Genomic DNA, 12,505 nt, shown 5'->3' on the forward strand with positions numbered 1-12,505 from the left:
TATGTGTTGCTTGGAAATAATAGATTATATATAGGTTATTCTCTACAATTTTGTTACAATGCTTAGAAAGATAAACCAAATAAATACAAAGCAACTAACCGGGAGCAACTAGTGTTGTGGGATACGCAGGTAGGTATTGTTGTTTGTCCGGCGGCTACCTTGCCAGCACCTCACGACGGTGCTACATTGCCAGCACCTCACGACGGTGCTACCTTGCCAGCACCTCACGACGGTGCTACATTGCCAGCACCTCACAACGGTGCTACCTTGCCAGCACCTCACAACGGTGCTACCTCGACAGCACCTCACAACAGTGGTAACTTCCCTCATAACACCACTACACATCACTAAAACATCGTATTGACTCTACACCTCGAGTATCAAAGATTCTACAGCCTAGAATAGTTACGTGTTAGTGTTACGAGAGCGACTGGTGTGAGGAACGTGTGCAAGTATAATGTGTGTGTACCAAGCAAAGGAAATACAAGAGGAGTGAGGAAGACAATGGTAGTGCAGCCTGGAATACACTACAACACCATTGATGCCTCCTGTCATACCAAAGGTAGGACCCTTTTTTTTACTATTTATATGTAGACTTCAACATTATATTTATAATATTTCGCTTAGGATTGGTAAATGTTTTACACTAGCGTTAGTGATAGCTTCAGAGAACCATTGGTGTACCTACCTATTCAGTCAACTTTTTCTATTTACCTGACTAGTTATTTTTCTCCAACAGTATTTAGTATACTGTAGCTCAAGGAAAATTGTATAATTTTAGTTAAACCGTATGTAATCGCAAAATAACTTTTGGTCTGAGTGGTTTATCTTTAATGGTGGAAAACGTTATATTACGCTTGAAATGTTACCTGTATATAATGTTTTGTGTTTAACTTTGATTACTCTGATGTCGACCTGACAGCTAATATTCTGGTGGATAATACGTGCAAAGGTGATTATTGTAGTGTGGTGTAGTGTCTGGCTTGTTGAGTGTATTGTAGAGTGTATAACATCTTGTGGTGTAGTGTCAGGCTTGTTGAGTGTATTGTAGAGTGTATAACAACTTGTGGTGTAGTGTCAGGCTTGTTGAGTGTATTGTAGAGTGTATAACAACTTGTGGTGTAGTGTCAGGCTTGTTGAGTGTATTGTAGAGTGTATAACATCTTGTGGTGTAGTGTCAGGCTTGTTGAGTGTATTGTAGAGTGTATAACAACTTGTGGTGTAGTGTCAGGCTTGTTGAGTGTATTGTAGAGTGTATAACAACTTGTGGTGTAGTGTCAGGCTTGGTGAGTGTATTGTAGAGTGTATAACAACTTGTGGTGTAGTGTCAGGCTTGGTGAGTGTATTGTAGAGTGTATAACAACTTGTGGTGTAGTGTCAGGCTTGTTGAGTGTATTGTAGAGTGTATAACAACTTGTGGTGTAGTGTCAGGCTTAGTGAGTGTATTGTAGAGTGTATAACAACTTGTGGTGTAGTGTCAGGCTTAGTGAGTGTATTGTAGAGTGTATAACAACTTGTGGTGTAGTGTCAGGCTTAGTGAGTGTATTGTAGAGTGTATAACAACTTGTGGTGTAGTGTCAGGCTTGGTGAGTGTATTGTAGAGTGTATAACAACTTGTGGTGTAGTGTCAGGCTTGTAGAGTGTATAACAACTTGTGGTGTAGTGTCAGGCTTGTTGAGTGTATTGTAGAGTGTATAACAACCTGTGGTGTAGTGTCAGGCTTGGTGAGTGTATTGTAGAGTGTATAACAACTTGTGGTGTAGTGTCAGGCTTGGTGAGTGTATTGTAGAGTGTATAACAACTTGTGGTGTAGTGTCAGGCTTGGTGAGTGTATTGTAGAGTGTATAACATCTTGTGGTGTAGTGTCAGGCTTTGTGAGTGTATTGCAATTGTTTAAAATAGCTGTTGCCACGTATTAGGTTGATTGTTTTAACATTATAAAGGTTATAATACTGTGCTTCTTATTTCACATTTTGGTGCATCTTCTTTATTATGAAGAATATAACATATAAACGAATGTATGATTTGAGCATCCTGTAAAATAAATTTCTTTGCAAGAATAATGTTCTCTTACAGATGTGCATACTTCACCCGCTGTCGTATGAAGGGTGAAGTTTTGTGAGTTGATAGAGATGAGGTTTGAGCAGGATGATCTGAGAGTACTGAAAGCTGTGACCAGCCATTCACAATATTCAAGGATCAGTAATAATGTACATATGTTATCTGACAAACTCAAAACAGGTTCCCTCAGAGGGAGGTTCATTGACTCAGGTGAGGGGGGCTCTTGATCCAAGGATTTGGACCTAGTCTCCATTTCTTTGTATCGAACCCGAACATCTCCCATTCCCTCAGGCACTATATGAGCCCTACGGGTGTAACTCTTCTCCATGAATGTAATAATGGCAACAGGTGTTCTTGTCACAGCTGTAACTCGTCACATAACACTCACTGCTTCCACAACACTATATATATTTTTTTTTTTTTTAAGAAAATTCGTTGTGTTCAGCTTTTATTGGTGGGACAAAAAAATAGTAAGAAAAGTAAATTACATATAAAGTTATATTATTTTCATAAGCGAAAGAAGTATCATCATTTATAAAGTAAACACCAACTTGGATGAGTACATAAGCTGGTATGTACACACACGAACACTCCCATTATCACCACCACCACCACCAAAATTATATGACATTTCGTTTTGGACTAGTTTCACCAAAGTATTGAAGAGGGCAGGAGGCGCAGGAAATAAATACCGGAAACATCAGTGATAGGAATTAAACTGTGAACTAGATTACTATGAAGTGTATCACTAGTTTGACGAAATGCAAATGTGACTGCTAGTGGACAGTGTTATTAAGATTTTGTAGGCCGAAAATATACGGAAGGCAAAGTACATGAGTTTTTGCAGAAGCACGAAGAATGCAGATTGTGTGAAAAAGAAGATAGCCAAGGCGAGAAAATGAGCTGCACAGAGTAGAAGTTTCAAAATCAAGATACTGAGGATAACAGATTCCGAGGACACGAAGAGGGAAACAACATTTTTCTTGACAAGAGGAGCAAGGTAAGAAAATTAGTGAATGTATACGCCATACCGCTACATAGACTTGCAGCAGACGGGAGAAAATGAGAAGCTGATCAGAGAATGGTGCACATAAACTTCAAGGAAAGGAAGCAATGAGTGATTCTCGTTCAGCTTCAAAAGTTATGAGACAGAGGAAGATTCTTGAGGGCATCATGAAAGAGTTTGGAGAGACTAGTCATCTGCCTAGAGAACATTCTTTTTATTTAACCAAATTAGATACAGATGCATCAACAGTGTGCTGCTACCAGATTCAATGTCAAATTTAAATAGTGGGAACAAAAACTAACTATATTTCCCTATCACATTTCATTACACAGGATGGTTGAGAAGGCAGAGAGAACGTCCTCTAAAAGCAGGAAGCAGAAGTTTCAAAGTATTTCATGCAAAAAGTTCACATGAAAATGGGGTAGAGGTGAGTCTATTGCAACACATAGATTTGAGATTAACATTTACACTGAAAGGAAAAAGAGCTCGAGTCCGCACGATGACGAATAAGATCGACAAATACACCAGGAGGTATAATGAAATGAAGCATCCTTCCATTGGTCATTCTGAGAAAACTATTAACATCAAGTGAAACATTAGTGACGAGAAGCTAAAGTTCAAGACTTAGTATGTTACAGGCAGGACGTGACCGTACATGTTCCAAGGAATCTTAAGATAGATTAGATTTTGCCACCGAAGTTTATTGTGTAGCCCATATCCATCCTGTGGACGGTAGCACAAGAGTATATGGACACACAAAAGGCCCAGGAACTAGGCCCCAAAAGGTTAACAGAAGTACATATGGATTTATATCTAAATATCTATAGTTCACTTATCTGTTACAAGCAAATTTAGGAAATTTGCTTAGTATATCTGGTATCTTATTTTCATTAGTAAGATATCTTGACATGTCACATAGGTTATTATACTGTCCATCTCTGTATTCCTCAATAAGTGGACAATTAAGCAAATAGTGATCAAGACAGTAACCATATGCCTGATCACATAATTTGCATTTAGTTTGATCATCATCTGTGTGTCTCTCAAACTGCCAGAAGTACTTGTAACCAAGCCTAAGCCTGGCCACTACAACATCAGTCAGTCTGTTCATATTGCAAGTTGCTCCATAAACATACTTATCTATGATCATGTTATTATAGTGGGTTATAGATCTACTCAGGCTTCTAACTGCATTCCTATAATAATAATTTTCATTATTTACTTCTCTCCTAATATTATTCCTAATACTTGAGAGTGACGGACGTGAGCTGAAAAAAAAAAGCCGTGTGAGAGTTTTGGCCAACCATAAAACAAGATGTAGACAGATCATTTAGATTTTAGAGGAAATGATGGGGCAGAGAGAGAAATACCTAGTATGCGAAATTTAGGAAGCCCATATAAATAAGACAGAGAGGAACAGATAACAATGAAACATTTGGCAGTATCAAAGTCAGATAGACAAGAGATTGGAGAGGATGCGAAATTTGAGGTTGAAAGTTTTCTTAAAGTGATCAGCATTTTTGAAAACAAGAGGAATATAGATGTGAAAGTCAGACAGCAAAGATTCAGAGTTTTGGAGGTAGTCGTCGTGATTAAGGACAACTACAGAATTGTTTTTGTCAGAAGAAAAGATAAATATCAGCAGCAGATCTAAGAAGTCAGTGCAAGTTGACAAAAAGAATGTCAAGGATAGGAATGAGAGCACCAGGAATGGTAGACATGTCAAGGATACTACGAGAGTAAGACTGGCGAAAGAAGTCAAAGGAGGTAACCATGTCAGTGCCAGTATGAGAACCTGGTGAAGTGCCAAAAGAAAGACCAACACCAAAATGTTCAAAATGATTATGGAAAAGTGAGAGAGAAGAAATATTGTTAACACAGACAGTGATGGAGAATTTTTTTTTTACCCAGGGCTGTTAAAGATAATAGAGTGTAGATTACTATATAATATAACAGAATTAAGGTGATCAGTGATGAGAGCAATGGTAGTATCTTTATATATAGAGCCAATTTGCAATTTTAAACATCATTTCCACATTCAGTAACAAAATTAATAAAGAAAATCTTGTTTTATTTACGAAGCAGTTTTTCTGTAGACCAGTCATATGATGACCCTCAGCTGAAGCCTATGGTCACTTGACCGAGACCTTCAGCTGGCTTACAGGTCGACCCCTTTAAAAATTTTGGTTATAATTATAACTATTTATTAAGATTAAGTCTAATATAGGTTTTTTTTTTCACCTGCAAATTTGAAGTATTCAAACTGTGTCAGTTTAAGGTCAGAAGAATGACTGTGAGGAAGTTAACGGAATACATACCATATAAGTACATTGTGAGAGGTTTCCAGACACTAGATAATGTGTCAGTGTCCTCATGGGAGGCTCCTTGATGCTGGTCAAGAGCTCTTTATTCAGGAAATGGGACTTCTCTTTTGCTTTTATTGGGTCGAACTTCATTGCCTCCCATTCACCAGGCGCTGTATGGCTCCTACGGGTTTGGCGCTTATCCCTATATTAATGGTAATAATCTGCTCTGTCTTTTTTATTATTAATAGTTGTGGGCACTGTCTTCCACCCACAGTTGTGGGCACTGTCTTCCACCCACAGTTGTGGGCACTGTCTTCCACCCACAGTTGTGGGCACTGTCTTCCATCCAACATACAAGGTCAGCGAGTATAAGGAAGTTTACTTACAGATTGCATGTTCTTACTGAACACAGAACAAACCATTCTGAGGTTAATATCAAAATGGTATACAATACCGACAGGTTGGTAGGTAAGACACATAGGCAACATTTAGGCAACTTTATTCCGAATAAAGTTGCCTAAATGTTGCCTATGTGTCTTACCTACCAACCTGTCGGTATTGTATACCATTTTGATATTCACTCTGTCAGACACTGCAACACAATGGCATCTTGGTACAGAAGAGAAAGCACCTTGGACAACTTTTTCAAGTGGGAATTGTTTGATCTGAGAGGGACGTGACCTCTCAGTGGCTACATTCTCACTACTACTACTCTGCACCTCTCCTTCAGACAGTATTTAAGTCTCACACTGTCGCTTGATCTTCAGTTAGTTCCAGACTTTGGAACAGAACTTCTCCAGGCTGAGGGACTGACAACCTCAAATCTACGACTTCAAGGGTGATGGACTGATTACATCGTCTTCACATCTCTACTGCTTTTGCCTACTTTCTGTACTCGACTGAAGAAGCCTACTGTGTAGGCGAAACGTTTCGGAATAAAGTTGCCTAAATGTTCCCTATGTGTCTTACCTACCAACCATCCTGAAGTTGCAAGTGCAATAACGTTCCGGTTATTTGAGGACTAGTTAAACATGTACTTTGCAAATAAGGGATTCAGCTAGACAATGAAGTGGCTGACTAAATGCAATACAAGCACTATTGTTGCATCTAACATTGTAACCAGTGCTGTTCTGTCCAGTTTTGCAGTCGTTTCTGTTGCAACTAATATTACAGACGGCTGCTGTTATATCCAATGTTGCAGCTGCTTCTGCTGATATCAGATTAATGTACATATATTATGACAGTCTAATGTTGTATAAAATATGACAATTCAAGTAGCCAATCGCTTCATTGGTGTTGGATCCCAGGATCTTCTGCCTCTTGTAGCAGCAGACATACATAGAATATCACTCACAGTCTGTCACAAACATCTCATTGAGAAATGTTTATCCCGTGATGTATTTCATATGGAAAGATAGCGGAATGGCGCCAAAATTGTAGTATCTTATGCAGATATTTTTCTTTCCTTCAGAACAGCCGACTTGTAAGATAAGAAAGCAAGACTGAGTACGATGATGGACTCCATGGTAAAGGTAAAGTGATTTTCTTTTTGGACTAAAGTGTACTCACCTAATTGTGGTTGCAGAGGTCGATACTCAGCTCCTGGCAACGCCTCTTCACTGATCGCTACTAGGCCCTCTCTCTCTCTGCTTCCTGAGCTTCGTCATACCTCGTCTTAAAGCTATGTATGGTTCCTACCTCCACTACATCACTTGCTAGACTATGCTACTTCTTGACAACTCTATGACTGAAGAAATACTTCCTAACTTCCCTTTGACTCGTCTGAGTCTTCAGTTTTCAGTTGTGACCTCTTGTTTCTGTGTCCCCTCTCTGGAACATCCTGTCTCTGTCCACTTTATCTCTTCCACACAGCATTTTGTATGTTGTTGCCATGTCTCCCCTGACCCTCCTGTCCTCCAGCGTCGTCAGGTCGATTTCCTTTAACCTTTCTTCATAGGACATTCCCCTTAGCTCCGGAACTAACCTTGTTGTAAACCTTTGCACTTTCTCTAATTTCTTGATGTGTTTGACAAGGTGTGGGTTCCAAACTGGTGCTGCATACTCCAGTATGGGCCTGACGTACACATTGTACAGTCTTGAACGATTCCTTTCTAAGGTAACGGAACGCTATTCTCAGGTTTGCCAGGCGCCCATATGCTGCAGCAGTTATCTGGTTGATGTGTGCTTCCGGAGTCGTGCTCGGTGTCATGCTCACCCCCAGCATCTTTCTCCTTGAGTGAGGTTTGCAGTCTTTGGCTACCCAGCCTATACTCTGTCTGCGGTCTTCTTTGTCCTTCCCCAATCTTCATGACTTTGCATTTGGTGGGGTTGAATTCGAGAAGCCAGTTGCTGGACCACGTGTTCAGCCTGTCCAGGTCTCTTTGTAGTCCTGCCTGATCCTCATCTGATTTAATTCTCCTCATTAACTTCACATCATCTGCGAACACTTTTGAGTCTATCCCTTCCATCATGTCATTCACATATACAAAAAATAGCACTGGTCCTAGGACTGACCCCTGTGGAATCCCGCTCATCACAGGCGCCGACTGTGATACCTCATCACGTACCATGACTCGTTGTTGCCTCCCTGTCAGGTATTCTCTGATCCATTGCAGTTCCCTTCCTGTTATATGCGCCTGATCCTGTAGCTTCTGCACTAATCTCATGTGAGGAACTGTGTCAAAGGCCTTCTTGCAGTCCAGGAAAATGCAATCAACCCACCTCCAGGTAACCTCCAGGTAACCACCCCTCTTTCTCGTGTCTTCTGTTACCTTGTCATAAAACTCCAGAAGATTTGTGACACAGGATTTGCCTTCCATGAATCTGTGCTGGCTGTCGTTTATAATCTTGTTCCGTTCCAAGTGCTCCACCACTCTCCCCCTGATAATTTTCTCCATGACTTTGCATACTATACATGTCAGTGACACTGGTCTATAGTTTAGTGTCTCGTTTCTGTGTCCTTTCTTAAAAATGGGGACTACATTTGTCGTCTTCCATACCTCAGGTAGTTGCCCAGTTTCAAGGGATGTGTTGAAGGTTAGTGGCACACATAGCGTCTGTGCTCCTTCTTTAAGGACCCACGGGGATATGTCCGGTCCCATCGCCTTTGAGGTATCAAGGTCACTTAGCAGCTTCTGCACCTCTTCCTCCGTTGTGTGTATGTCATCCAACACTTGTTGGTATATTCCCTGTTGATATTACTCTCTGTGCTGTCTTCCCAGTGCCCTTCCTGTCTCTACTGTAAATACTTCCTTAAATCTCATGTTGAGCTCCTCACATACCTCATAATCGTTTCTTGTGAGTTCCCCACCTTCTTTCCTCAGCCTGACCACCTGTTCTTTGCCTATTGTCTTCCTTCTGATGTGGCTGTACAGCAGTTTCGGGTCATACTTAACAAACTTTCAATGCTATGTTGTTTTCATACTGTCGCTGGGCCTCTCTCCTAGCCTGTGAATATTCGTTTCTGGCTCTTCGACTAATCTTATTTTCCTGTGTTCTTTGCCTTCTGTACTTTTTCCATTCTCTAGTGCACTTAGTTTTTGCCTCCCGACACCTTCGGGTAAACCAGGGACTCGTTCTGGTCTTCCCATTATTTCTCTTGTACTTGGGAACAAACCTTTCCTCTGCCTCCTTGCATTTTCTTGTTACGTATTCCATCATTTCGTTTACTGACTTTCCTACCAGTTCTCTGTCCCACTGAACCTCCTGCAGGAAGTTCCTCAAACCTGTGTATTCCCCCCCTTTTATAGTCTGGGGTTTCCCATTCAACTCCTGTTACCCTCTCCACATGTAACTCGACTATGTATTCAAAGCACAGAACCACGTGATCACTAGCTCCTAGTGTGTGTGTGTGTGTGTGTGTGTGTGTGTGTGTGTGTGTGTGTGTGTGTGTGTGTGTGTGTGTGTGTGTGTGTGTATGTGTGTGTGTGCGTGTGTGTGTGTGTGTGTGTGTGTGTGTGTGTGTGTGTGTGTGTGTGTGTGTGTGTGTGTACTCACCTAATTGTACTCACCTAATTGTGGTTGCAGGGGTCGAGACTCAGCTCCTGGCCCCGCCTCTTCAATGATCGCTACTAGGCCCTCTCTCTCTCTGCTTCCTGAGCTGTATCATACCTCTTCTTAAAACTATGTATGGTTCCTGCCTCCACTACTTCACTTGCTAGGCTATTCCACGTCCTGACAACTCTATGACTGAAGAAATACTTCCTAACGTCCCTGTGACTCGTCTGAGTCTTCAGCTTCCAGTTGTGACCCCTTGTCCCTGTGTCCCCTCTCTGGAACATCCTATCTCTGTCCACCTTGTCTATTCCCCGCAGTATCTTGTATGTCGTTATCATGTCTCCCCTGACCCTTCTGTCCTCCAGTGTCGTCAGTCCGATCTCCCTCAACCTTTCCTCGTACGACATTCCCCTGAGCTCTGGGACTAGCCTTGTTGCAAACCTTTGTACTTTCTCTAACTTCTTGATGTGCTTGACCAGGTGTGGGTTCCAGACTGGTGCTGCATACTCCAGTATGGGCCTAACATACACAGTGTACAGTGTCTTGAAAGATTCTTTATTAAGGTATCGGAACGCTATTCTCAGGTTTGCCAGGCGCCCGTATGCTGCAGCAGTTATTTGGTTGATGTGTGCCTCCGGTGATGTGCTCGGTGTTATGGTCACCCCAAGGTCTTTCTCCCTGAGTGAGGTCTGTAGTCTTTGTCCACCTAGCCTATACTCTGTCTGCGGTCTTCTTTGCCCCTCCCCAATCTTCATGACTTTGCATTTGGCTGGATTGAATTCGAGAAGCCAGTTACTGGACCACATGTCCAGCCTGTCCAGGTCTCTTTGCAGTCCTGCCTCACCCTCATCCGATTTAATTCTTCTCATCAACTTCACATCATCTGCGAATAGGGACACTTCAGAGTCTATTCCTTCCATCATGTTCACATATATCAAAAATAGCACTGGTCCTAGAACTGACCCCTGTGGGATCCCGCTCGTCACAGGCGCCCACTATGATACCTCTTCATGTACCATGACTCGTTGCTGCCTCCCTGTCAGGTATTCCCTGATCCATTGCAGTGCCCTCCCTGTTACATGTGCCTGATCCTCCAGCTTCTGCACTAATCTCTTGTGGGGAACTGTGTCAAAGGCCTTCCTGCAGTCTAGGAAAACGCAATCTACCCACCCCTCTCTCTCGTGTCTTACTTTTGTTACCTTGTCATAAAACTCCAGGAGGTTTGTGATACAAGATTTGCCTTCCATGAACCCATGCTGGTTTTCTTTTATAATCTTGTTCCTTTCCAGGTGTTCGACCACTCTCCTCCTGATAATCTTCTCCATGACTTTGCACACAATACATGCCAGAGACACAGGTCTGTAGTTTAGCGCCTCGTTTCTGTTTCCTTTCTTAAATATGGGGACTACATTAGCTGTCTTCCATTTCTCAGGCAGTTGCCCAGTTTCAAGGGATGTGTTGAAGATTGTGGTTAGAGGCACGCACAGCATCTCTGCTCCTTCTCTAAGGACCCATGGGGAGATGTTGTCCAGTCCCATCGCCTTTGAGGTGTCAAGGTCACTTAGGAGCTTCTTCACCTCCTCCTCAGTTGTTCGTATGTCATCCAACACTTGTTGATATATTCCCTCTTGATGTTCCCTTCTGTGCTGTCTTCCCACAGCCCTTCCTGTCTCTACTGTAAAAACTTCCTTAAATCTCCTGTTCAGCTCCTCACATACCTCCTGATCATTTCTTGTGAGTTCTCCACCTTCTGTCCTTAATCTGATCACCTGGTCTTTGACTGTTGTCTTCCTCCTGATGTGGCTATACAACAGTTTCGGGTCAGTCTTGATTCTCGATGCTGTGTCATTTTCATACTGTCGTTGGGCCTCCCTCCTTACCTGTGCATACTCATTCCTGGCTCTGCGACTGATCTCCCTATTTTCGTGTGTTCTCTGCCTTCTGTACTTTTTCCATTCTCTATTGCACTTTGTTTTTGCCTCCTTACACCGTCGGGTAAACCAGGGGCTCGTTCTCGTCTTCCCGTTGTTACTGTTGCCCTTGGGAATAAACCTTTCCACTGCCTCCTTGCATTTTGTTGTTACATATTCCATCCTTTCATGTACTTGCTTTCCTGCCAGTTCTCTGTCCCACTGGACCTCCCGCAGGAAGTTCTTCAACCCTATGTAGTCCCCTCTTTTATAGCCAGGCTTTTCCCATTCAACTCCTGTTATTCTCTCCACTTGCAGCTCTACTATGTATTCAAAGCACAGAACCACGTGGTCGCTAGCTCCTAGGGGACTCTCATACTTGATGTCCTCAATGTCTGAGCTGCCCAGGGTGAACACAAGGTCCAATCTTGCTGGTTCATCCTCCCCCCTCACTCTGGTAGTGTCCTTAACATGTTGGTGCATGAGGTTTTCCAGCACTACGCCCAACATCTTGGCTCTCCATGTTTCGGGACCCCCATGTGGCTCCAGGTTTTCCCAGTCAATCTCCCTGTGGTTGAAATCCCCCATAACCAGCAACTTTGCTCTGCTGGAGTGAGCACTTCTTGCCACCTCAGCAAGTGTGTCCACCATTGCTCTGTTGCTCTCTTCATATTCCTCTCTTGGCCTCCTGCAGTTCTGTGGTGGATTATACATCACTGCAATGATCACTTTTTGTTCCCCAGACTGAAGTGTACCTACTATGTAGTCTCTTTCTCCCGTCTCATCTATGCCTTCCATTTTCTCGAATTTCCATTTGTTTTTTACGAGCAGAGCAACCCCACCTCCTCCCCTGCCCCTTCTATCTTTCCTCATGATCTGGTATCCTGGTGGGAAAATTGCATCTGTTATTGTCTCCATGAGTTTTGTTTCTGTAACTGCTATGATGTCTGGGGACTTCTCATTGATTCTTTCTTGCCATTCCTCATATTTATTCATTAATCCATCTGCATTTGTGTACCAAACCTTCAACTTCTGTTTTAATACTGTAACTGTGGTGTGGGGGGTGGGAACAGAGGGATTGGTGTGTGATGGTTGGTTTGGATTGTTCATTTGCCTTGGGGGTGTCGTGGCTGGAGTTCTTCTGCAGGTGTTTCTGGGGGGTGTGCTTGTCCTTCCATTTGATCCTGGGTTATTCTGCTCTCCTTTTTCATTTCCTCCCATTTCTC

At 42.5% G+C, this 12,505-nt stretch overlaps 1 protein-coding gene across 1 annotated transcript in view; it reads left to right on the plus strand.

Moving 5' to 3' along the window:
- Positions 1-213: 213 nt before the first annotated feature.
- The window catches only part of LOC128689188 (uncharacterized), a 433,687-nt gene continuing 421,395 nt past the window's right edge, over positions 214-12,505 (plus strand). The window contains exons 1-2 of the mRNA XM_070087146.1: positions 214-562; positions 6,845-6,905. The gene's annotated coding sequence lies outside the window, so the exon portion shown is untranslated. The remainder of the gene's footprint in view (positions 563-6,844; positions 6,906-12,505) is intronic.

This window comes from Cherax quadricarinatus, chromosome 21 (assembly GCF_038502225.1).
Source record: "Cherax quadricarinatus isolate ZL_2023a chromosome 21, ASM3850222v1, whole genome shotgun sequence".
Classification (NCBI taxonomy): Eukaryota; Metazoa; Arthropoda; class Malacostraca; order Decapoda; family Parastacidae; genus Cherax; species Cherax quadricarinatus.